This window comes from Eulemur rufifrons, chromosome 7 (assembly GCF_041146395.1).
Source record: "Eulemur rufifrons isolate Redbay chromosome 7, OSU_ERuf_1, whole genome shotgun sequence".
Classification (NCBI taxonomy): Eukaryota; Metazoa; Chordata; class Mammalia; order Primates; family Lemuridae; genus Eulemur; species Eulemur rufifrons.
This window is the reverse complement of record NC_090989.1, coordinates 251,329,222-251,353,729: the sequence shown is the minus strand read 5'-3', so window position 1 is coordinate 251,353,729 and position 24,508 is coordinate 251,329,222. Positions and strand designations below refer to the sequence as shown.

Genomic DNA, 24,508 nt, shown 5'->3' with positions numbered 1-24,508 from the left:
CTTCCAAAATATTGTGCTAAGTGAAAGAGGACAGATAAAACAGGTCATATATATTTTGTGATTCCATTTATATAATATATCCAGAAAGGGAAAATCTATAGAGACAGAAAACATATTGGTGGTTGTCAGGAGCAGGGGGCATGGAGATGCTTACTCAATAAATTACTTTTTAAAAAATGAAATAGCAAAACAAACAAACAAAAATACAATTTTAAAAAAAGGCAGCAGTGAGGAACTCAGGTGAAAAGTCCCAGAGAGATGGGCGTCAACAACTTCTGAGTCTGAAAATCAAAACAGCAATGAACAAACTAAACAGAAGACGGATGGGGAGTGTGAAGGGGGAGGTACTACTTTAAAGTATGCATATAATCTTCAATAAAGAGAATTCTCTATTACAAAAGGAACAGTAAATGAAAATTAAAATATAGTTCCCCTTATTGAGACGAGCAGGGACCCCTCTTAGGGGCCTCACAAGCAAGAAAATAAAGGAAAATCTTGAGCTCCTTCAGGGGAAATTCCAGGAACCTAGCCAGCCTTGAAAAGTGAATAGAAGTAACAATGGCCCTCCAAGACAGCCAGAGTCACGAAGTGTTTTAGTTCCCCAAAAGATGGCATCTTAACATATGTTCTTGAGTTGCTTTCCAGAAACCCCCACAAGATGGAAAATGCAGATAAAGGGGAACTGAGGAATTGAACTCTGACCACCATTTTTTGTTCTAAATTTCTCCCTGAAGGGCCTGGATAGAGTCACACCCAATTTAAAATTCCTCCCCACTAATCCAAGAATCCCTGAATCTACGTATGATCCATAGGCCCTCCACTTCAGGATATCCCGCATTTTTGGGCCAGGACAATGTATAATCTCCATGTATTGACTCATAATTTTGCCTGCCTAAAATGTACCCCTGCCTTTAAACACTCTGCCTTTAAAACCATCAGGGGGTTCAGGTCTTAGCATTAGCTGCTCATTCTCTTTGCATGGTGCCATTTATCCTGCTGCAGCTCTTGGCTTCAGTGTCTGGCCTTGCTGTGCCAGGTGAACGGACCCCAGTTTGGTTTGGTAACATTATTACTAAATAAAAGAATGTAAAATTTTTAAAATTATGCTCCAATGGAGCTGATAATATGTAGATTTTCCAAGGGTTTTCTTTAAATATTAAAATAGTTCACTAAATGTTAACTCCTATTATATCTTTCACAAACCTTAAGAATGTGAGAAATCCATATTTGAGAACTTACAGTAAAGATTTTTCTTAATGTCTACTATGTAGCAAAACTTCAGTGTCTCAAGGATCAAAAGTGTTTTAGTAACTACTTAGGTTCAATTCTTCCCCTGGAACATCTTAGCAAAATCAACAACTTCATTTTTCCAAACCTTTCTTGCTTTGGGAAAAACAACCAAAACACTTCATTTTACTTAATTAAACCCATTTACTTTATAATACCCTCCTATAATCTAAATGTTCAATTATGGAAAATGAGTAAATAATGGAAATTCAGAAGACGTGATGGCATTAAGAGTGTTTATTAAAAGCATATAATAAATAGGAAATAATTATAAGTTTTAAAATGTTTTTACAAATTAAATTACGATAACTATGTAAAAAAAATGTACACAAAACAAGACTGAAAGAAATACATTTGACCCTAATGTAAAATTGTAAGTACTCACAGGGAAAAATAAGTTCATAAGCAATCATAAATTTCCACTAAAATAAATGTAAATGTGTTTATTAAAGGGAACGTTTCAAGCAGAAAGAGCAATAACAGATACTCTTAATCCATAAGCTTTTACACTAATAAAACTTAGAAATCCCTGAACAACCAAGAATTAACAGCAATGTTCTATTTTTCCAGCTCAGTGCCACTTCAGTTCAAATGTTATAAGAAGAAAACTGATAACTTGAAATTTGAATTACTGACTAAAGACATCTAAGAATAAAAAGAGATGGAGAAATAGGTAACAAGAAGAGAACTGCCGGGAGAGGAGGAGGAGGAGCCAGAGGGAAAGAGGAAAGCGGAAGAAGAGATGAACTAAAGAAAAGAAAAAGGTGGTAGGGGAAGGAAGGTAGGTATAGGAGACCAGAATAAAAACAAACATCTTGTGAAAGGGCCCAGGCCCTTTCATAAGGGGAAAGAGAAAGCTCAAGAGCAATTATATTAATGTTCTCATTTTCAATTTCTTCCCTTTCATATATCTATCAATTACTATTACATGAAATGAAATTACAGTCTACAAACAGCTTCCCAATACAAAACAGCAATTCAATATTTCAGTAAGCTATCACAGTCACTCTTCTACAATAACATCTACAATCACGAATTTCCCAAATACAAATTAATCCAGGAAATTCTGATTTACAGAAAACGATGGCTGTAGAAAGGATCACATTTCAAGTCTGAAGATAAAATTACCAGCCATACAGCTCATACCAACACATACACGTGTGACTATTATTAACACGTCAATACTAGGCTATACTATACTCATGAGAAAGTTTTCTTTCTTCTCCCTGAGGTCTCAGAGACATTCTGGAGCCTCAGCAGTTCCTTCATCAGTAAAATAAAGATAGTAGACTGAATAAATAGCCAACTCTCAACAGACTATAAATCTATAATGGGAGAATAAAATGAAGGAAAATATTCATGTTCCCAAACTAAATATTGAGTATTAAAAATAAGTGATACCATCATTTACTATATACACAGCAACTTTCTAAAAATGTCTTTACTGACAAAATAAAAGCTGGCAATCATATGTTAATCTCCCCTCCCCTTTTTCCCCTTAATGTTACTGATCCATGAAACCCACAGGTCTAGAAACCATTTCCTATACCACTTATAAAATAACCTCAAATGATTCTCATTACAAAAACAAAAAAATACTTTTGCATACTGCCTGACATGCAGCAAGAGGTCAGCAAATGTTGATGAATTAAATATAACTCTCAAGAAAATAACCTATTTTCCAAGCACTCTTGACCACTAGTAAGTCAATTGGTATACCTATAGACAAAAAGTAAATTTTTTTTTTTTTTTTTTTTTTTTGAGACAGAGTCTCTATCGCCCAGGCTAGAGTGCCGTGGGATCATCCTAGCTTCCTGGGCTCGAGCAATCCTCCTGCCTCAGCCTCCCGAGTAGCTGGGACTACAGGCATGTGCCACCATGCCTGGCTAATTTTTTCTACATATATATTTTTAGTTGTCCATATAATTTCTTTCTATTTTTAGTAGAGACGGGGTCTTGCTCTTGCTCAGGCTGGTTTCGAATTCCTGAGCTCAAACAATCCACCCGCCTCGGCCTCCCAGAGTGCTAGGATTACAGACATGAGCCACTGCACCCAGCCAAAAAGCAAATTTTTATTTGAACATGACAGTATTAGAATCTTAATTTTTTATGAGTTAAGAAAGTGGCTGTGAAGACTAAATTGAGTTTATGAGACCTGACTTTCAGTCTGTTCAAGTCTGAGAATTAGCCAGAGACATTACTTTCATGATCTTCCACTTTTCACAAGCTCTGTGTTTACAAAACTAAGCCCCCTTATTACTGGGTGCTGCACATCAGCATATTTGGCTGAAAATGGAAAGCCAACAAAAGAGGTCAACAGTACACTGATTCATAAGGAGCAGCATTTCAATAGTCCCAGTAGGCTTTTTTTAAAAGCATTAATTTCTTTTTTCAATTCAGCTACAATACTGCTTGTTCTGATTTTTCCTGAGCACCACTGTTTTATGGAAAACTAAAAAAGGAAAATTTGAGTCACTAACCTACAGAAACAAAATCTAATGTGCCCTGATATTTTGGAAAAGAGGAATGTATGTTTACATAGAAATGGAAACAAATAAGGATGAGACATATTCTTATAATAGTAGTTGTTTTGGGATAGTGGGATTACACGTTAGCCTTTTGGTTTTTCTTTTTATGCTATTTGTTTTTTGGGTTTTCTGTATTGAGCACAAATGGAGACATCTATCTGTGGATACACACAGGTACTTTGTAACTAGGGGGAACAAACAACAACTAGGTACCTATAAGAGAACTAAAAAGAAACACAATTTGTAACTAATGACAGATGACTTCAGAGAGGAAAAAAAAAGAATAAATCAGTGGTTTCCAGACCATTAAGACCTGCAAACACACAGATCGCTCTAGGTTACAGATTTCATGGAGCTGTAATAGGTGTTTTGCTTTACTAACAATAAAGGGTACAATGCATGATGAAGAGCTAACAGATATGAACTGTCCGAATAACATAACATCACCACTCATAAAGCAAAGATTATAGGAAATAAAAAAAATCAGGGAGGAATACATAATTATTCTAATTTAGATCCAATGTAGATCTAATTTATATTGTGTCAAAAGCACTCTGAAAGCAGAATATACCTTTTATTTTTATTTTTGAGACAGAGTCTCACTCTGTTGCCCGGGCTAGAGTGCCGTGGCATCAGCCTAGCTCACAGCAACCTCAAACTCCTGGGCTCAAGCAATCCTCCTGCCTCAGCCTCCCAGGTAGCTGAGACTACAGGCATGCGCCACCATGCCCAGCTAATTTTTTCTATATATATTTTTAGTTGTCCATATAATTTCTTTCTATTTTTAGTAGAGACGGGATCTCGCTCTTGCTCAGGCTGGTCTCAAACTCCTGAGCTCAAACAGGAGGCCCGCCTCAGCCTCCCAGAGTGCTAGGATTACAGGCGTGAGCCACCGCACCCGGCCAGAATATACCTTTTAAAATACCCACAGAACACTTTACAAACCTTAAGTATTAGGCCACAAAGAAAACCATAATAAATTTCTAAAATCAGAAGTAGCACAGTCAATAGTCAAAAGGCCAAAAAATTAGGAACCAATTACATCAGAAAACAAAAAGTCCTTCTACCTGAATTTTTAAGTTGTCTCTTAAAGAATTCATGGATCAAAAAGGGAACCAAAAATAAAATTGCAGAAGATAATGTAATGAAAATACTGCATTTGACAACCTACAAGACATAGTCAAAGTATTACAATACTCAGGAAAATTCACAGCACAAGTCACAGGGTCTTAGAATAAAAATAACCACTTAAACCAGGCACAGTGGCTCAAGCCTGTAATCCAAAGCTTTTGGAGGCCAAGGCAGGAGGATCACTTGAACCCAGGAGCTCAAGACCAGCCTGGGCAACATAGTGAGACACTGTCTCTATAAAAAAAAAATAATAATAATAATAATAAGCCAGGCATGATGGTGCACACCTGCAGCCCGAGCTACCTGCAGGAGACTGAGACAGGAAGATCACTTAGGCCCAAGAGTTCAAGGTTACAGTGAGCTATGATCATGCCATTGCACTCCAGCCAGGGCGACAAAGCAAGACCCTGTGCCTAAAAGAAAAACAAAAAACAAAAAACAAAAACCACCTAAGGAAAACAAGAGTGAAAATAGTAGTAAAGATATAAACAGAAAACAATCAATTAAAAAGCAGAAAAAAAAAAGCAGAAAAATAAATCAAGAGCTAGTTCTTTGGAAAATAAACTGTCTAGCTAACAATAAAAAAGGAGAAAAATTAAACATTCAAAATAGAGAAAATTAAAATAATCCTAAGGATATTGCTTTCTTTTTTTTTTTTTTTTTTTTTTTTGAGACAGAGTCTCTCTCTGTTGCCCAGGCTAGAGTGAGTGCCGTGGCATCAGCCTAGCTCACAGCAACCTCAAACTCCTGAGCTCAAGCGATCCTCCTGTCTCAGCCTCCCGAGTAGCTGGGATTACAGGCATGCGCCACTATGCCCGGCTAATTTTTTCTATATATATTTTTAGCTGTCCATATAATTTCTTTCTATTTTTAGTAGAGATGGGGTCTCGCTCTTGCTCAGGCTGGTCTCGAACTCCTGAGCTCAAACGATCCGCCCACCTCGGCCTCCCAGAGTGCTAGGATTACAGGCGTGAGCCACCACCCCGGCCCGAGGATATTGCTTTCTTAACGACTTGCAAGTACATCTGAGAACCGGTCAAAATGTATGATCTCCTAGGAAAAGATTAATTATTAAAACTGAACCCAGAAGAGGCAGAAATCATACTCAGATCTATAGCCACAGAGGAAACAGAAAGAGTTGCCAAAGAATTCTTGTCACCCAAAAGAAACGTAACTCCACTGAGATTTTAATGGTTCCAAAATACAGGAAAAGATGGAAAATGCCTTAATTTTTTTTTTTTTACAAAGTAAGCACAATATTGATGCCAAAAAAGAGAAAATTTCTCAAAAATCTCATGTATGAATATAGATATGAAAATCCTCAAAATAAAAAGTGCCAATCAAATGTAGTAGTACATACAGGAATATACCATGTCCAGTGGGATTTTTTTTTTCCCCATATACATGGGATAGTTAGGAAATCTGTCTTCTAGCTGGAGACCTAACAAAAAAAAAAAAAATAAAGGAAATCTGTTGATATAATTCACCATATATTAATAGACTGAAGAAGAAAAATCATATGGCAATCTCCTTAACATGAGTTTAAAAAACAAACCAAAAAACCCTACCTCTCTCAATACCAAATACCAGAGAATACTGACTAGTGGGGAAACTATAGGATTCCCACTCAGGACAGGAACAAGACAAAGATGTCCATTATTATCACAATTGTTTAATATTGTTATTTAATATTAGATGGAAGAAATAAAAAGTCAGAAAAGAATAGTTTCCCAAGAAAACCCAAAAAATGAAAAACTATTACAAATATAAGAGAATACAAAAAAGTTTCTGGACACAAAATTAATATTCTGAAATAAACAGCTTTCATGTATATAATGACCACATAAGAAATATAATAGAAACATACAATATACCACATGGTGTAAGAACCAAGAATAAACTTAAGACACACAAGGGGAAAACTAAAGCTCTAGTGAAATACACAAAAGACGACTTCTAAGATTAGAAAAACAGATGATAATCATGGATTACACACTCAACATCATTAAGATCAATTCTAAGTTGCTATATAAATTTGGCATGATCCAAATAAAAACTAGAGTCTTCTGTTTTTATTTTTTAACTAGATGAGCTAATTCTAAAGTCCACATGGAAATAACAATTAAGTAAAAACAGCAAAAAAAAAAAAAAGAAAAGAAAAACCTCTGAAGAAAACAATGAAGGGAGACTATAGACTATCAGAGATTAAAATATTTATTAAAAGACACAACACTTAAAGCTGTATTGTATTGGTGCATAAGCAGATTAATGGAACACAATAGAAATCATTAAAAATACCCAAAATATCAACATTTGGTAGATAATAAAGCTGCCATTTAAACTCTGTTAAGTGAGGCTGGGCACGGTGGCTCATACCTATAATCCTAGCACTCTGGGAGGCCAAGGCAGGAGGATTGCTTGAGCTCAAGAGTTTGAGACCAGCTTGAGCAAGAGTGAGACCCCATCTCTACTAAAAATAGAAAAATTAACCTGGCATCAAGGTATGCATCTATAGTCCCAGCTATTCAGTAGGCTGAGACAGGAGGATCACTTAAACCCAGGAGTTTGAGGTTGCAGTGAGCTATGACGACACCACTTCACCCAGGGTGACAGAGCAAGACTTTGTCTCAAAAAAAATAATAATGGGAGGAGTAAAAAAATAATAGTAATAATAATAGGCCGGGTGTGGTGGATCACACCTGTAATCCTAGCACTCTGGGAGGCCCAGGCAGGAGGATCACTTGAGGTCAGGAGTTCAAGACCAGCCTGAGCAAGAGCAAGATCTCATTTCTACTAAAAATAGAAAGAAATTAGCTGTACAACTAAAAATATATATAAAAAATTAGCCGGGCATGATGGCGCATGCCTGTAGTCCCAGCTACTTGGGAGGCTGAGGCAAAAGGATTGCTTGAGCCCAGGAGTTTGAGGTTGCTGTGAGGTAGGCTGACTCCATGGCACTCTAGCCCGGGCAACAGAGTGAGACTCTGTCTCATAAATAAATAATAAATAAAAATAAATAAAAAGCAAATCAAGTAGTGACATCAGCATGATATTAGCACAACGGCACAGTAGGCAGTTCCAAGCTCTCATCCTTGCACAGAAACATCAAAAAACAAACAGAAACTTTCAGAACCAACTTTATCAGAACTCTGGAAACCAGTAAAAAGTTTACAGCACCAAGCAAATGCTGAATTAAAAAAAAAAAAAAGGCAACCTCAAAACAAGAAAGTTTTGTGGCATTTTTACTTGACCTTGCCTACCCCTTGCTTGGCACAGCGGTCTTGGTCTTGAAGAAGCAGCAGTTTTCATTCTCAATGTGGGACCCTTGGTTTTTGAGGGAGTAGAGCAGAACTTATTCACAAATAAGTCTATTCTAAAAAATGTCTGTTCGAATCTGTCTGGGGGCCACCTGATGGACTGGCACAAGGCTCTCATCTGTTTGGCCTAATTCAAAAGACAGGTTGGACAAGTGGTGAGCATTAACTGAAAACACTACAACAGGAACAAACAACCCTCAGATACCTGGGGAACTGTCTAAGACTAGGATATTGAAAAGCCACCCTACATAAGGTAGAATTTAGAAAGCCACAACATGATAGGGCAAGACCCTATGCTTTCACCTTGGGCTAATCCAAAAGGCTCAGCGCAAGCCTGGCTAAATGTAGAAGTAATGCCCCTGCACAGAGCAAAACTGCAAAGACTGAGAGATGTGTTCTTCGTGGGTGGCTGAATTTTTAGCTCCTAGCATTCAAGGAAATCTATATCATAATCCTAGTTGAATAAAAGCTAATGAACAGAAACTTCCAGGAATATAATTTTTGCAAAAATGGTTTAGGAAAATCATTAAACAAATAGACAACTATAGCCTTCAATAATCAAAAAACAGCAAACCCTGGGGAAGGGGAAGAATATGATTTCCAGTTATCATATAATTATAATATTCAAATGTCCAATTATCAACAACAAAAACCCACAAGGCAAAGAAACAGAAAATATGGCGCCCTCAAAGGAACAAAATATCTTTTTTTTGGGAGACAGAGTCTCATTCTGTTGCTCGGGCTAGAGCGCCGTGGCGTACTGCCTCAACCTCCCAAGTAGCTGAGACTACAGGCATGCACCACCATACCTGGCTAATTTTTTCTATATATTTTTAGTTGTCCAGCTAATTTCTTTCCATTTTAGTAGAGACGGGGGTCTCGCTCTTGCTCAGGCTGGTCTCGAACTCCTGACCTCAAGCGATCCTCCTACCTCGGCCTCCCAGAGTGCTAGGATTACAGGCGTGAGCCACCACGCCTGGCTGGAACAAAATAAAGTAACAGAAACTGTCCTTGAGGAAGTCTGTACATTTGTATTACAAGATAGAGACTTTAAAACAACCGTTTTGAGTATGCTCAAAGAGCTAAACGAAAACACAAACAACTAAAGGAAATCAGGAAAATAATGCATAACCAAAATGAGAATATCAATAAGGAGACAGAAATTATAAAAAGGAGTCAAACAGAAATTCTGGAGCAAAAGAATATGATAACTGAAGTGAAAAATTCACAAGAGGAGTTCAACAACAAATTTGAGCAGGCAGAAGCAAGCAGCAGTGAACTTGAAGATAGGACAACTAAAATTATTTAGTCTCTTCATAAAAAGAATGAAGAAAAGAGAATGAAGCCTAAGGAACCTGTGGGACACCATTAAGCAGATCAACATACACATTATAGGAGTCCCAGAAGAAGATAGAAAAGATCAGAAAGAATATTTTAAGAAAGAATGACCAAAAACTTCCCAAATTTGATAAAAGATATGAATCTACAAATACAAGCAGCTTAGTAAACTGCAAGTAGGATAATCTCAAGAGACTCACACCAAAGCACATTATAATCAAACTATCAAAAGACATAGAAAGAATCTTTACAAAAAGCAACAGAAGCAACTTACCATGTACAAAAGATCCTCAATAATATTAATAGCTGATTTCTTATCAGAAACTATGAAGGACAAAAGACAGTAGGATGACATATTTAAAATGTTGACAGAAAAAAACTGACAAACAAGAATTCTATCTGACAAACCCGTCCTTCAAAATGAGGGAGAAATTAAGACATTCCTAGATAAACAAAAGTAGAAGGAGTTTATTACCACCAGTCCTGCCCGACAAGAATTGCTGAAGGGAATGCTTCAGGTTGAAATTACAGAAAACTAGAAAGTAACTCAAAGCCACATGAAAATATAGAGATCTCCAATAAGAATAAATGTTCAGATATAAATGCCAGTATTGTATTTTTGAACTGTAATTACACTTTTTATTTCATACAAGATCTAACAGACAAACGTGTAAAAAATAATTATAAATCTATGTTACTGGACATATAACGCATAAACATATAGTTTCTGACAACAAATGTTAAAAAGGGGGAGGAAAGAACTATGCAGAAGCAGAGTTTCTGTATAACACTGAAGTCAAGTCAGTATCAGTTCAAATTAGATTGTTACAAATGTAAGATGTTAAATGCAATCCCTAAAAAGCTATTCAAGAGAATACTCAAGAGAAATAAAAACACATGTCCACACAAAACCTTGTACACAAAGTGGAGACAACCCAAATGTCCATCAACTGATGAAGGAATAAACAAAATATGGCATATCCATAAAATGAAACATTATTTGGCAATAAAAAGCAATGGTGTGGTTGAACCTTGAAAACATTATATTAACTCAAAGAAGCCAGTCACAAAATACTACGTACGTCTCCATTTACGTGAAATGTCTAGAATAGGCAAATTCAGAGACAAAAAGTAGATCACTATTTGCCAGGGCTGGGGGAAGGGGAAGATAGGGAAGGAATGCTAGCGGGCATGGGTTTCTTTTTGGAGTACTGAAAAGATCCTAAAATTAGATTGCGGTGGCGGCTGCACAACTGTGAGAAAATACTAAAAACCACTAAATTGTATGCTTTAAATACACAAATTTTATGGCATATGAAATTTTAATGGAACTATTTTTAAAAATTCAGGCCTAAACACAGAGAGGACAGAAGGCGGCAAAAGTGTGCTATGGTGAAAATGTTTCAAGCTCAGGGTCAACAGTTTTAAGCAGTTCCCAAATCTGTCTTAACACGAGTTTCAAGAGAGAACTGAGGGAATAATAGAAGGGAAGAAATAAAACCTCTAAGAGCTAAATAAGTAACACACTATTGAAACTGAAAGTCCTGAGTACCAAGCAGAATACACTAGTAAACTCTGAAATCTAGACACATCATGAAAATTTAGATCATCACTAAATTTTAAAGACCCAGAAAAACAAAGAGGTTCCAGGTATAAAGTGGCTGTCTACAAAAGAGAGTAAGACTAGCTTCAAGACCTCCCACTATCAACAACTGATGCTATAAAACTATGGTGGAAATCTTAAAAATCTAAGGAATAATAATTCTAAACCTACAGTCGTACGATTCAAATAAAGGAGCAAAATAAAAGCGTTTCAACATTCAATTGATGTTCCCTATTCAGTGATTCCCTCCCTGAACAAATAATTTAAAGATATGGTTTAGCAAAGCATTACATTAATCTAAAACAGGGGATATGTGGTAGGTAAGAAGCAGCAATGATCAAATAAACCAGTAAAATATATCTAGTTCAAGGGAACTGCTGAGGTATGATGTAAAGGTAAATAAGCAATATGGAACTAAAATCCAAGATGGCCTGAACATGGAAGAAGGTAGGAAAAGTGGAAGTAAAATAAACTTGTTTTATTGTAGAGAGTGGAGAATGTAGAGAACTAGAAATCATATATAGCACAGATAGAAAGATTTAAGTTTATGTATTAAAATTTTAAGGGTAACCACCAGACAAAAAAGGAATATAATGAGCAAATTCCAAATTACTAGAGCAAAGAATGCAAATAAAGAAAACCAAATCAAAAGGAAGAGAGACTTAAAAATCAAGCAAAAAACGGTAAACAGGCCGGGCATGGTGGCTCACTCCTGTAATCCTAACATTCTGGGAGGCCGAGGCGGGAGGATTGCTTGAGGTCAGGAGTTCTTTGAGGTCAGGAGTTTGAGACCAGCCTCGGCAGAGTGCTAGGATTACAGGCGTGAGCCACTGCACCCGGCCTGTATATTTCTCATTAATCCTCTCTCTCTCTTTCTTTAGATTCTCAGGCCAGTAGGGCTTGATGACCTTTCTCAGTTGTTTCCCAGAGAGGATGGAATTTCTGGAAGATAAAGAAGTAGAGATTCTGAAGGTCCCTGGGCTGACTTCCTGATGCCAAGACTCACCATCCCCCAAAATATGCCCCCAATGCACACAGCCCCTCATTAGTTACACCACAACCTACCCCAATGCATGTGACCTCCTCCTTAAAAAGCCCATGATGTCTGTTAGTTGGGGAGATGGATTTGAGATCCAATTGATTCCTTGTTCTCCTGACAGGTATCTTTCATACTAAAGAATTCCTTTCTTCCTTGGCAATCCTCATTGTCTCAATAATTGGATCTTTGTGCAATGAGCAAATGGACCTGGGCCAAAACTCTCTTTCAGTTTCAATAACACCTATTACACAATAAAGTCCTAGGTGGCCAACCTCCATGTTAAAAATCAGAGTACCGACTGACTACAAATAAAAAAGCATCAATTCTTTTCTAAATCATAACTAAGAAAAACAATAAAGAAAAATTAATAAGACCAAAAGCTGACTCTTTTCAAAGGTCAATAAAATTGATAAACTCAAAGCTCTTAAGGACCTTTAAAAAAGAGGCAAATTATTACTGATATCAGGAATTCAAGATCATTACAGATCTTACAGAGATTTTAAAAGGAATGCTATATATAAATAAACTCATGCCAAAAGTTTGGCATCATAGATGAAATGAACCAATTCCTTGAAAAACACAAACTAGCAAAGCTCACTCAAGAAGAAATAGCCTCAACGGCCCTGTATCTACTACAGGAATTGAATTTATAGTGAAAAAACTTATTACCAAAAAACTCTAGGCCCAGATGGTTTCACTGATGAAATCCACCATTTAAGGCAGAAAAAATACCAATTCTGTAACTGGTTCCATGAACCCCTATATGATTTTTATAATCCTTTCCCTTAACTATATGACCCTTTGAGTTGTTTCCTAGAAATGATGGACTTGAACTCCTGGCCTCAAGTTCAAGTGATCCTCCTGCCACAGCCTCCCAAAGTGTTGGAATTATAGGTGTGAGCCACCACACCCAGCCTATAAGAACAGTTTAATAGTGGATATTTCTAATGGTTGCTTACAGGAAATTTTTACTTTTTGTTTTTACATATCTTTGTATTCTAGATTTTCAAAACATATTCTTAACATAACTTTTTAAATTTTTCAAACATATACAAATGGAAACAAATAAACCTAACTGTACATAAAATTAGTAAAATGACCAAAGAAAAATAATTATTTGAGGTGACTTCAGAACTCAGTATTCTAATTGTACATATTAGTAGAATATATTCTAAGAATATAAAGAACTATAAAGATTTTAGATTTACTTTTTGTTAGCAGTAATATCAGTATTATTATTTTAAAGCCATTTTTGTATGTCTAACATAGCAAATAATAATGTTTATATTGTAAAGAGCCAAGATTTTCTATGTAAAAGGGAAGAAAAGTAAAATATTAAAGAACCGAAGTAAAAACTCTGTAATTCTAAAATCTAAATTGTAGGCCGGGCACGGTGGCTCACGACTGTTAATTCTAGCACTCTGGGAGGCCAAGGCAGGAGGCTCGCTCAAGGTCAGGAGTTCAAGACCAGCCTGATAGGCCGGGCGCGGTGGCTCACGCCTGTAATCCTAGCACTCTGGGAGGCCGAGGTGGGCGGATCGTTTGAGCTCAGGAGTTCGAGACCAGCCTGAGCAAGAGCGAGACCCCATCTCTACTAAAAATAGAAAAAAATTATATGGACAGCTAAAAATATATATAGAAAAAATTAGCCGGGCATGGTGGCGCATGCCTGTAGTCCCAGCTACTCGGGAGGCTGAGGCAGGAGGTTCGCTTGAGCTCAGGAGTTTGAGGTTGCTGTGAGCTAGGCTGACGCCACGGCACTCACTCTAGCCTGGGCAACAGAGTGAGACTCTGTCTCAAAAAAAAAAAAAAAAAAAAAGACCAGCCTGAGCAAGAGCGAGACTCCGTCTCTACTAAAAAATAGAAAGAAATTAACTGGACAACTAAAAATATATAGAAAAAATTAGCCAGGCATGGTGGCGCATGTCTGTAGTTCCAGCTACTCGGGAGGCTGAGGCAGTAGGATTGCTTGAGCCCAGGAGTTTGAGGTTGCTGTGAGCTAGGCTGACGCCACGGCACTCTTGCCCAGGCAACAGAGTGAGACTGTGCCTCAAAAAAAAGCAAGAGATCTTTCAAAGATTTATGGATCATGTTAAAAAGATACCAGCAAAAAATGGCTCCCACTGATCAAAAATGAAACAATTTGTGTATCAAAAAGAATGACTGCAATTGTTTCCAATACATGGTATAAATCCACAAGTCTATGATGATACTCAAAGACAAGATGCTTAGAAAATAATCCAAAAAGAAACTCCAGCAATAATCTGGGAATCATTAGAGATGACTGTTACACTAGCTCTTTAAGCTGAAAATTGATAATTAAAAGAAAAGAATTGGTAGGGAGAAGGAGGGGATGGGTAAATTCACAGCTAATGTGGGGGATGGGCATGCTTGTAGCTTCCTTTGACTCAGGCAGTACAAATGCAATTTATGTAACCAAAGCGTGTGTAACCCTGTAATACTCTGATATTTAAAAAAAGAGACAAAAAAAATTTTTTAAATTAAATCTGTCTTAAAACATATCAAGACAGACAAAAATAAAAAAAGAATTAAGTGGCCAGGCATGGTGGCTCATACTTGTACTCCTACCACTTTGGAAGGCCAAGGCAAGACTGCTTGAGCACAGGACTTCGAGACCAATCTGAGCAAGAGATCTCTTTTGTAGAGATCTCATCTCTACAAAAAATTTAAAAAATTAGCTGGGCATGGTGGCATGCGCCTGTAGTCCCAGCTACTCAGAAGGCTGAAGCAGGAGAATCCCTCGATCCCAGAGTTTGAAGTTGCACTGGGCTATGATGACACCACGGCACTCTATCCCAGACAATAGAGACCCTAGCTCAAAAAAAAAAAAAAAAAAAAAAAAAAGATAGGAATTAAGCCTTCATTTTGCCTTTCCAGTAGGAATGACACTTCAGGGCAAGCAGACAGATAAGCAAAAGCTCTTCTTTACTGAAGAGACACTTCACAAACATAAATATGACAGAAATAGCATGATACCATTTCACAACCTCAAATTAAACAATTGATTCAAATAAAGATCATCAATGGATTCTAAACAACTAGGTAAAAGGTTAATAGGGAACTTTATAATGGAAAGATCGGCTGATACCCTCTGAACACAATGATTTTAGAATCACTGAAAGTGGAACTATGATGTTAGCTGTGGGCTTGTGAAAAAAACTAAGTGGGACAACCATTCATTATGTACCTCCTGATGTGATGCAATAAATAGTAGTACAGAGCACCACCTATGTGGTGCTTCTCCCCTCCACCCGCCCCAACAAAAAGTACATGAATTAAATCAAGCTCCAACCATTAGTTTATAAAAAAAAAATAGAGGGACAAGTGAAAAAACACCACAAGAAAGCATACGCAGAAAAAAAAAAAGAAGGAAAGTATGGACAAATCATGAATGCTGGACACCTATAGGACAAATGGCCTGGTTTCTCCAATGAATCAATAACATGAAAAGGGGATGATAATTACAGAATAAAAGAGACTTAAGACACATGAAAACCAAATAAGTGGTAAGTGTGGATCTTATTTGAATCCTGAATGGAAGGAACCAACTATAAAGTAACATTTTGAAGACAATAAGAGAAATTTTAATATGGATAGTGTTAGATAATATTAAGGAATTACTAATAATTTTGTTAGATGTCATTACTAATAGCAAGGTGGTTTTATTTTTTAAGTCTTATCAATTAAAGATGCATAATAATGTATTTAATATTTCAGGAATAATGTTTGAAATTTACCTTAGAAAACTCTAGGCACCTCACCACAGTCCCCCAAAAATAGAGGAAAAGAATTGAAAAAGAGATCAGCCAAATATTGATCTTTGTGAAAGCTAGGTAATAGGTACATGGGAGTTCTTCATACAATTCTCTCCACTCTTTTAAATGTTTTAAAATTCTGATAATAGGCCAGGCATGGTGGCACACGCCTATAAACCCAGCACTTTGAGAGGTCGACGTAGGAGGATCACTTGAGGCCAGGAGCTCAAGACCAACATGGGCAACATAGCAAGAACCCATCTCTACAAAAAATTTAAAAATTAGCCCAGTGTGGTGGTGTGTGCTGTAATCCTAGCTACCCAGTAGGCTGAGCCAGGAGGATCATCTGAGTTCAGAAATTGGAGGTCACAGTGAACTGTGATCGCACCACTGCACTCCAGTCTAGGCAAGAGAGAAAGACCCTGTCTCTAAAAAAATAATGAAATAAAATAAAATTCTTATAAAAAATACATAAAAACAGAAGCCTAAAAGATACATCAACCAAAAACAGTAAGTGGTCTTAACTGGATCCAGGACTGAACAAACCATCTTATATAATAAAGAATTTGGCCAGCCTTTGTCGCTGGAAGATACCCTCTAAATTTCCCCAGTGAAAATGGTGATTGAATTCAACTTTGTAGCCTTGTGATTCAATCAATCATGTCTGTATAGTGCGAGTCCAAAAAAAAAAACAAAACTCTTAACACTAAACCTCAGGTGCACTTCCCTGGTTAACAATACTCTGCGTACATTGTCACACATCAATGTGCTGAGGGACAAGACACAGAAGCTTTGTGTTTGGGACCTCCCAGACCTTGCTCTATGTATGCATCTCTTCTTTTGGCTGGTCCTAATTTATATCCTTTTGCCATTAAAAAAAAAAAAAACTATAATCCTAAGTATAACACTTTCTTGAGTTCCATGAGGTATTCTAGCAACTTGAGGGAGTAATGGGAACCCCCAAATTTGTAGCCAGTTGTTTCAGTAGCCTGGTACCCATCAAGCTTGTGGCTGGTGTCTAAACTGAAGGCAATCTTCTGAATGACTGTGCCCTTAACCTGTGTAGTTTGGCCTAATTTTGGGTAGTTAGTATAGAATTGCATTGTGAATCTGTAAAGACATTTAGTGGACTAGAGGGGAATCTGAGTAAGTACTGGTATAATATAATACTAGGAAATTACTGTTGGCCGGGCGCGGTGGCTCACGCCTGTAATCCTAGCACTCTGGGAGGCCGAGGCGGGTGGATCGCTCGAGGTCAGGAGTTTGAGACCAGCCTGAGCAAGAGTGAGACCCCGTCTCTACTAAAAATAGAAAGAAATTATATGGACAACTAAAATATATATATACAAAAAATTAGCCGGGCATGGTGGCGCATGCCTGTAGTCCCAGCTACTCGGGAGGCTGAGGCAGTAGGATCGCTTAAGCCCAGGAGTTTGAGGTTGCTGTGAGCTAGACTGACGCCACGGTACTCACTCCAGCCTGGGCAACAGAGTGAGACTCTGTCTCAAAAAAAAAAAAAAAAAAAAAAAAAGGAAATTACTGTTAATGGTTGGCAGTAACAAAATTGTGCTTATAAAGTAAAATATCCTCATTTTTTTAAAAGGTATATAATTATTTGTGGGTAAAGTATCCATAATTTACTTAAAAATATATCAGAAAAAAAATTACATAGCAAATGTTAATTGTTAACCCTTGTCAAAAAGATACCCAAGAGAATGTACACAATTACTAAATCCATTGTCAGAAAGAGTACATGGCTGGGCACGGTGGCTCACACCTCTAATCCTAGCACTCTGGGAGGCCAAGGCGGGCGGATCGTTTGAGCTCAGGAGTTTGAAACCAGCCTGAGCAAGAAAAGACCCCATCTCTACTAAAAAATAAAAAGAAATTAGCTGAACCACCAAAAATATATAGAAAAAATTAGCCAGGCATGGTGGCGCACGGCTGTAGTCCCAGCTACTTGGAAGGCTGAGGAAGAAGAATTGCTCGAGCCCAGGAGTTTGAGGTTGCTGTGAGTTAGGTTGATGCCACGGAACTCTAGCCAGTGTGACAGAGCGGGACTCTGCCTCAAAAAAAAAAAAAAAAAAAAAAAAAAGAGTACAGTAAGAAGACACATGCAATTACAATGTGTCAATTAAAATAACAATAATAATAAATCCCTAGTAAACTGGTAAATGTGGAAGCAGACATATTTGCCCTGTTCCTGACCTTTGGAGAAAGCATTCTGTTTTTCACGATTAGGTATTATGGGTTTTTCATAAATATCCTTTATTAAACTGTAGCATTTGCTTCAACTTTCAGTTTACTGGGAGCTATTGTAGTGAATGGGTATTGAATTTTGTCAGATGAGTTTTCTGCATCTATTGTGATTACCATATAGTTTTCCTTTTTAAGTATGTTAATATGGTTAATTACATGAATTTTTTTTCTTTTTTACATCTCAAAGGAGCTTCAGGAAATAATTTTAAAATGTTAAAAAAAAAAAACACAGAAATACATAAATAGAATTCTATAGTGAAGAGATATGTTACCTGGCTTCCATTTTTCTCCCCAGTGGAACTTGATAAATTATTATATCTTTGTTTCCCCCTTAAAGCTATTTCTCAATCAAATTTTGCTATTCGTATGAAAAACTATCTTTGCCTGGTCACAGCAAAAGACAATTTCTCAGGATTCATACCTCACTCATTCATTTAATGTGCACAACTACTGCCTGGTACTGATCTAAGTGCTGGGAATACAACAACAGGAAAAAAAACTCTCATTAAAATTAATTTTAATGGAGATGGGCAGACATTAAGTATAAAAGAAGAAATAAAAATTACTGAGAATTTCTAGATGAAGTGTAGTATATTAGCTTTTGAAAATACATTTTTTTTTTTGAGACAGGGTCTCACTCTGTTGCCCAGGCTAGAGTGCAGTGGCATCGTCATAGCTCACTGCAGCCTCCAACCCCTAGGCTCAGGCAAACCTCCTGCCTCAGCCTCCTGAGTAGCTGGGACTATAGGCACGCACCACCAAGTCCAGCTAATTTTTGTATTTTTTGTAGAGACAGGGGTCTCAGTATTGCCCAGGCTGGTCTCAAACTCCTGACCTCAAGCAATTCACCCTCCTTGGCCTCTCAGAGCATTAGGATTACAGGCATGAGCCACCATGCCCAGCCTCAAACTGCTTTTAAAACCCTCTGAAAAGGACAGTGGCCAGGGAAGTTGGAATCTGCTAAGGAGTATATAAAAACTCACTTGCTGAAGGGGAAAAAAAACTCTCTCGCCCTATAGCTCCAATGGTAACAGAAAAGCAATTCCTGAGAAGTTTGCCTTTTTAATTAAGCGGATATTAGAACTAAATGTCAGATTAGATACCACATTATAGATATACTATTGTTTTTATTAAAACAGCATGCCTGGCAACAAAGAAGTATTTCCTAAATATGATACAAAAAGCACAAACCATTGAAGAAAAAAACTGAAAAATTCAGTTCATTAAAATTATAACTTTTTTCGGCGCGGTGGCTCACACCTGTAATCCTAGCACTCTGGGAGGCCAAGGCGGGTGGATCGTTTGAGCTCAGGAGTTCGAGACCAGCCTGAGCAAGAGCAAGACCCCGTCTCTACTAAAAATAGAAATAAATTATATGGACAGCTAAAATATGTATAGAAAAATTAGCCGGGCATGGTGGCAAATGCCTGTAGTCCCAGCTACTTGGGAGGCTGAGGCAGTAGGATCGCTTGAACCCAGGAGTTTGAGGTTGCTGTTAGCTGGGCTGATGCCACAGCACTCTAGTCCAGGCAACAGAGTGAGACTCTGTCTCAAAAAAAAAAAAAAAGAAAGAAAGAAAGAAAGAAAAGAAAAGAAGAGGAGAGGAGAAGAGAGGAGAAACAAACCAAAATAAAAATAGGCAAAGAACTTGAATACATACTTCACAGAAGCACAATGGCCAATAAACATAGGAAAAGGTGCCTAACTTCAGGAAATGCTAATAAAAACACCATAAATTCCATTTCAAACCCACCAGATTAGAAAAATAATTTAAAAGTCTGACAATATCAAGTGTTAGGGAGGAAGTGAAGCAACCAAAACATACACTGCTGGCTCCTGACTCAGTAACCACAAGAGTTACAATTACCATGAGCCAATTCAGTGACTCAAACACTCAAGTGTTTGGTAAGCATCAACTGATGATGACCAATCAAGCATTCTGAGAACACATGCAGATTACTGCCAAATACAAATTTTGGCCCTTGATGAACTGGGTCCCATTTGACTCAGCAATATGAAAAAGAAAACTTTTAATCCCTTAACCAGTTTATCAGGTTTATTTTGTGAAGTATAAAATATTCAGGTATTCATTTCCTTCTAGAATACTAATGACATCATAAGTGACTAAAATTTTAATAAACTATTTATCATTCCAGTAATGCTACTATTTCAATAAGAACAAGTAGTTTAAAATGGTATTAACTGAAAACCAGTGCTTATACTTCATAGGAGTTGGAATGGCCCTGTGACCACCTAAGAGGGGGAAAATGGTATAACAGATACAACGTGGGCATTGAGGTTGGACAGAAATGACTTCAAACTCAGACTCTACCCTTTTATAGTTATAACCTTAGTCAAGTTATTCAACCTCTCGGATTCTCAGTTTCCTCAATATATAAAAAGCATGCATATCACAACCTATCTACCTAATCAAACTGAGGATTAAGTGAGATTATATAAAGTGCTTAACAACCCTGGCTCATTAGTACATACTCAGTGGTAGCACCTTTCCCTTTGTAAATCTTGCTAGCCTCACCTAAAATTTTTAAAGCCTAAAATTATAACTCAATTCAGAGGAAAATATTACTCTTACATTCAAATTATTTTCCAATATTACAGGAAACAATACACAACAGGTTGGAAGAGCAATATTCTGCTTGTTCTTTTTCTAACTGAAAGGACTTTTCCTGTAAGAAATTCTGAAAAATCCTATTTTTTCCTATAAGAAATCTGGAAAAGAGGCCGGGCGCGGTGGCTCACGCCTGTAATCCTAGCACTCTGGGAGACCAAGGCAGGTGGATGGCTCGAGGTCAGGAGTTTGAGACCAGCCTGTGCAAGAGTGAGACCCCATCTCTACTAAAAATAGAAAGAAATTATCTGGACAACTAAAATATATATAGAAAAAAATTAGCCAGGCATGGTGGCGCATGCCTGTAGTCCCAGCTACCTGGGAGGCTGAGGCAGTAGGATCGCTTAAGCCCAGAAGTTTGAGGTTGCTGTGAGCTAGCCTGACGCCACGGTACTCACTCTAGCCTGGGCAACAAAGCGAGACTCTGTCTCAAAAAAAAAAAAAAAAAAGAAAGAAATCTGGAAAAGAGGATGGATTTTCATTTGTCTTTGTGGTACAGAAGCAGGGATTCCCATACTGTGTGGGAAACTAAGCCCAGGTGATTTCTAAGCTGCTTTTCAGCTCAAGGTTTTCTTAATTCTAAAAAAAAGCTTATTTAATGTTTTAAGTTACTGCATACTACCTTTTGCATTTCTTGAGAAAGACTGTCTAAAGAAAACTACCAGATTAATGATGAATGAATAGTTTTTTGGGTTTTCTTTTTTTGGCTAGTCTGTGGAAAATGATCTACATTTGAAAAAACCCTAATACATTCAACAATTAAGAACAGGAAAAATTTGTAATCCTAGCATCTACACTCAGGGCCAATGATAATACAACTATGACGCTGAAAATATTCAGGACAAATTTTAGTCACCCAATTAAACTTCAGGGATTTTTCTTTTTTTTGAGGCAGAGTCTCAGTCCCTCACCCCAGCTAGAGCATCACCCCAGCTACAACACCTAGAACACTGTGGCGTCAGCCTAGCTCACAGCAGCCTCAAACTCCTGGGCTCAAGTGAGCCTCCTGAGTAGCTGGGACTACAGGCATGCACCACCAAGCCTGGCTAATTTTTCCTATTTTTAGTAGAGACAGGGTCTTGCTCTTGCTCAGGCTGGTCTCCAACTCCTGACCTGAAGGGTTCCTCCCACCTTGGCCTCCCAGAGTGCTGGATTACATGCGTGATCCACCACACCCAGCCAGGGATCCTTATTTTAAATACATAGTCAAGGGCATAAAAGATGCACAAGATAAAGTGACATTTTCCAGTCAAAAAAATGTACACTAACAACCACTGATGAGAATTGTCTACAGACCTAATATCTTTTCAGGATAGTATTACTGTCTTCTTCAAAATCAAAATGAAAAATAAAATCTTTCAGATATACATACGTCATGATGAGGTAAAGAGTCTTAAATACTCAAAAAAAGAGAAACTAAGGAAGTTTTTATATTCATATACTTTTTCTTCCTTTGCCTTCATTTTTAAAATAATTTTTTCCCAATGAGGCCATAAGAGGTTAATAAATAATTTGCTGTGCAGTGATAGAGATGCTCACTAGAGAAACATTAATTTTCCCATTTCCATAACTGTAATGATTCTTATTAATGAAACACACAGTAGGCATTCAACAAATAACAAAATGAATGAATAGAACGGACTAGAAACAAAAACTTAATTTATAAAATGCCACTTAAAAATAAGTTAACGCTGACAATGTACTTCTTTTAGACTTTGGACATTTCACATTCTTTGTTATAACACGGAAACTTTCACTTTAAGTAGGTCATGACATTAAATAGAAAGAGCTAATCTATCACTAAAGACTAAAGTGCCTGTTTTTCCCACTATCATATCTGACAAAATTCAAAAGGTAATATCTATCATATCTATCCAAATCCTCAAATAACAATTATAACTGAGAAAAGAGACAAAGCACTAGTAAGTGGGGTCAGAACGATATATTTAATAGCTCACTAAATCACCAAATCTGGTTTTGCAACACTTCATGGTGTCTAAAAAGTCTCAATGTTTTATTTCAGTTTAACATTAAAATGTATTTTTATGCCCAGCCATACTTTTAAGATGCTAGTCTGGAAATAATTACATGTGGCAACAACACAAAGGTCTCAAACACAAAGGTCAGAGATCACTGATATAGCTCAAATAAATAAACTATAAACTTCACGTTCAACAAGAGAGATTTGGAGCTGTCTCTGAGGCCCAGGTGGACTGTATAAGTAAGCCTCCACCCAAGAAATAAACAAAAAAGGCAAGATAAACATACCTGAAGAAAACGAGAAAAGATATCCCCAAAGAGGGTTCACCCTGGTCTGGTCTCCCCCCTTTTATTCCTTTATCCCTAATCTCATCGCCTCTGGGGGAACTAAATCTACACCTCACGTCCCCAGCTCACCCTCAACTCCCCATCATTCACCTTCTTTACTATAACCTGGGTCCCCCTCCCCGACATCCTCTAGTTCCCACTAAGCTCTCCAGCCAGCCCGATAGGAGTATACTGCGCCTATCTTCCAGTAGGGTATTAGTCCCCTTAATCCGAACTCATTTTTCCGCATCCCGTCTGCCCTCCGCCACTTCAACTCTGGTCCCCTCACTCTGACCCTTCTCCCAGAATCCTCCCCAGTCGCAGATCTCCGGCCCCCTTCTCCTTCCCACCCCCCAAGCTCTGGCTCCTTTCCTCGTGCTCGGCTCCCAGCCCTTCCCCTGATTCACTCCTCTACCAGTCTCCCAGTACGGGGCCCCCTCCCCCAACTCCGCCCCTCTTCCCCCCATCCCAAAGGGAGGCCCCCTTACCTGAACACCGCTGCTGCCGCCGTCCCCGAAGCCGAAAGGTGCTGGCGCTGGCCGGCCTCCCAGGCTCGGTCCCCGCTGAGCTCCTGACGGCCCCTAGGGAGAGCGAACGCCACCACCTCCAACTCTGCCTGCCCCGGGCCAAGCCGTCACTGTAGCCACCGCCAGTACCGCAGCCGCCATGTTGTAGTCCTACTTCCCTCCTCTTTCCCTTTGCCGCTCCACCCCTTTGGGCGTCTTACGACATGGCGCTGCGCTCCACCCGCCCGGACCAACGGGAGGAGCCGATGGTGACGTAACTAGCCTCTCCTTCCAGCGCTGAACTACTCCTGCAACCTGGAGCATTGCAATTGGAATGGATGAACTCTGCTGACCTAAGGGGAAGGCGGAAAGGAGGGGGTCACTAAGAGGGTAAGACTCCGGGTTGGAGAGCCCAAGAGCCCTGAATCGCGAAGGGACACACAAAGATTTAGTTGCAAGCCCTACTTGGGAATTAGGACGTCTAGTTTATGTTCAGGGTCAGCGAACTGGGACGAGTCATACCCTCTCTGGGCCTCACTTTCCCAATGTATAAATAAATAGGTTGAAAGGTGACCTCTAGAGCTCCTTCCATGTCTGACATCCAACGGGTTTAAACCAGGTAATCCAATCCCAAGCTTTCACTGCCTTTTGTGTTTATTGCATATCCGCTGCAATTAGGTGCAGGGAGAATTCATAACTGAATATGATGAATCTTTGTTCCCAGAAGTTCCTAATCGATGGTAGAAAAGGAAGCATAAACAGTTAACTCTAGTAGAACTCAGAGAGTG

The 24,508-nt window shown here is 38.2% G+C and overlaps 1 protein-coding gene across 4 annotated transcripts in view; it reads right to left on the bottom strand.

The window, feature by feature from the left end:
* UBAP1 (ubiquitin associated protein 1) overlaps positions 1-23,938 on the bottom strand; it is a 56,113-nt gene extending 32,175 nt beyond the window's left edge. For 2 of the 4 annotated variants that reach the window (XM_069474357.1, XM_069474358.1), the window contains exon 1: positions 23,703-23,938. The gene's annotated coding sequence lies outside the window, so the exon portion shown is untranslated. Of the gene's footprint in view, positions 1-17,396; positions 17,523-23,702 lie in introns of all 4 variants that reach the window. The other 2 variants (XM_069474356.1, XM_069474355.1) reach the window with 2 other exon arrangements.
* Positions 23,939-24,508: the final 570 nt, after the last annotated feature.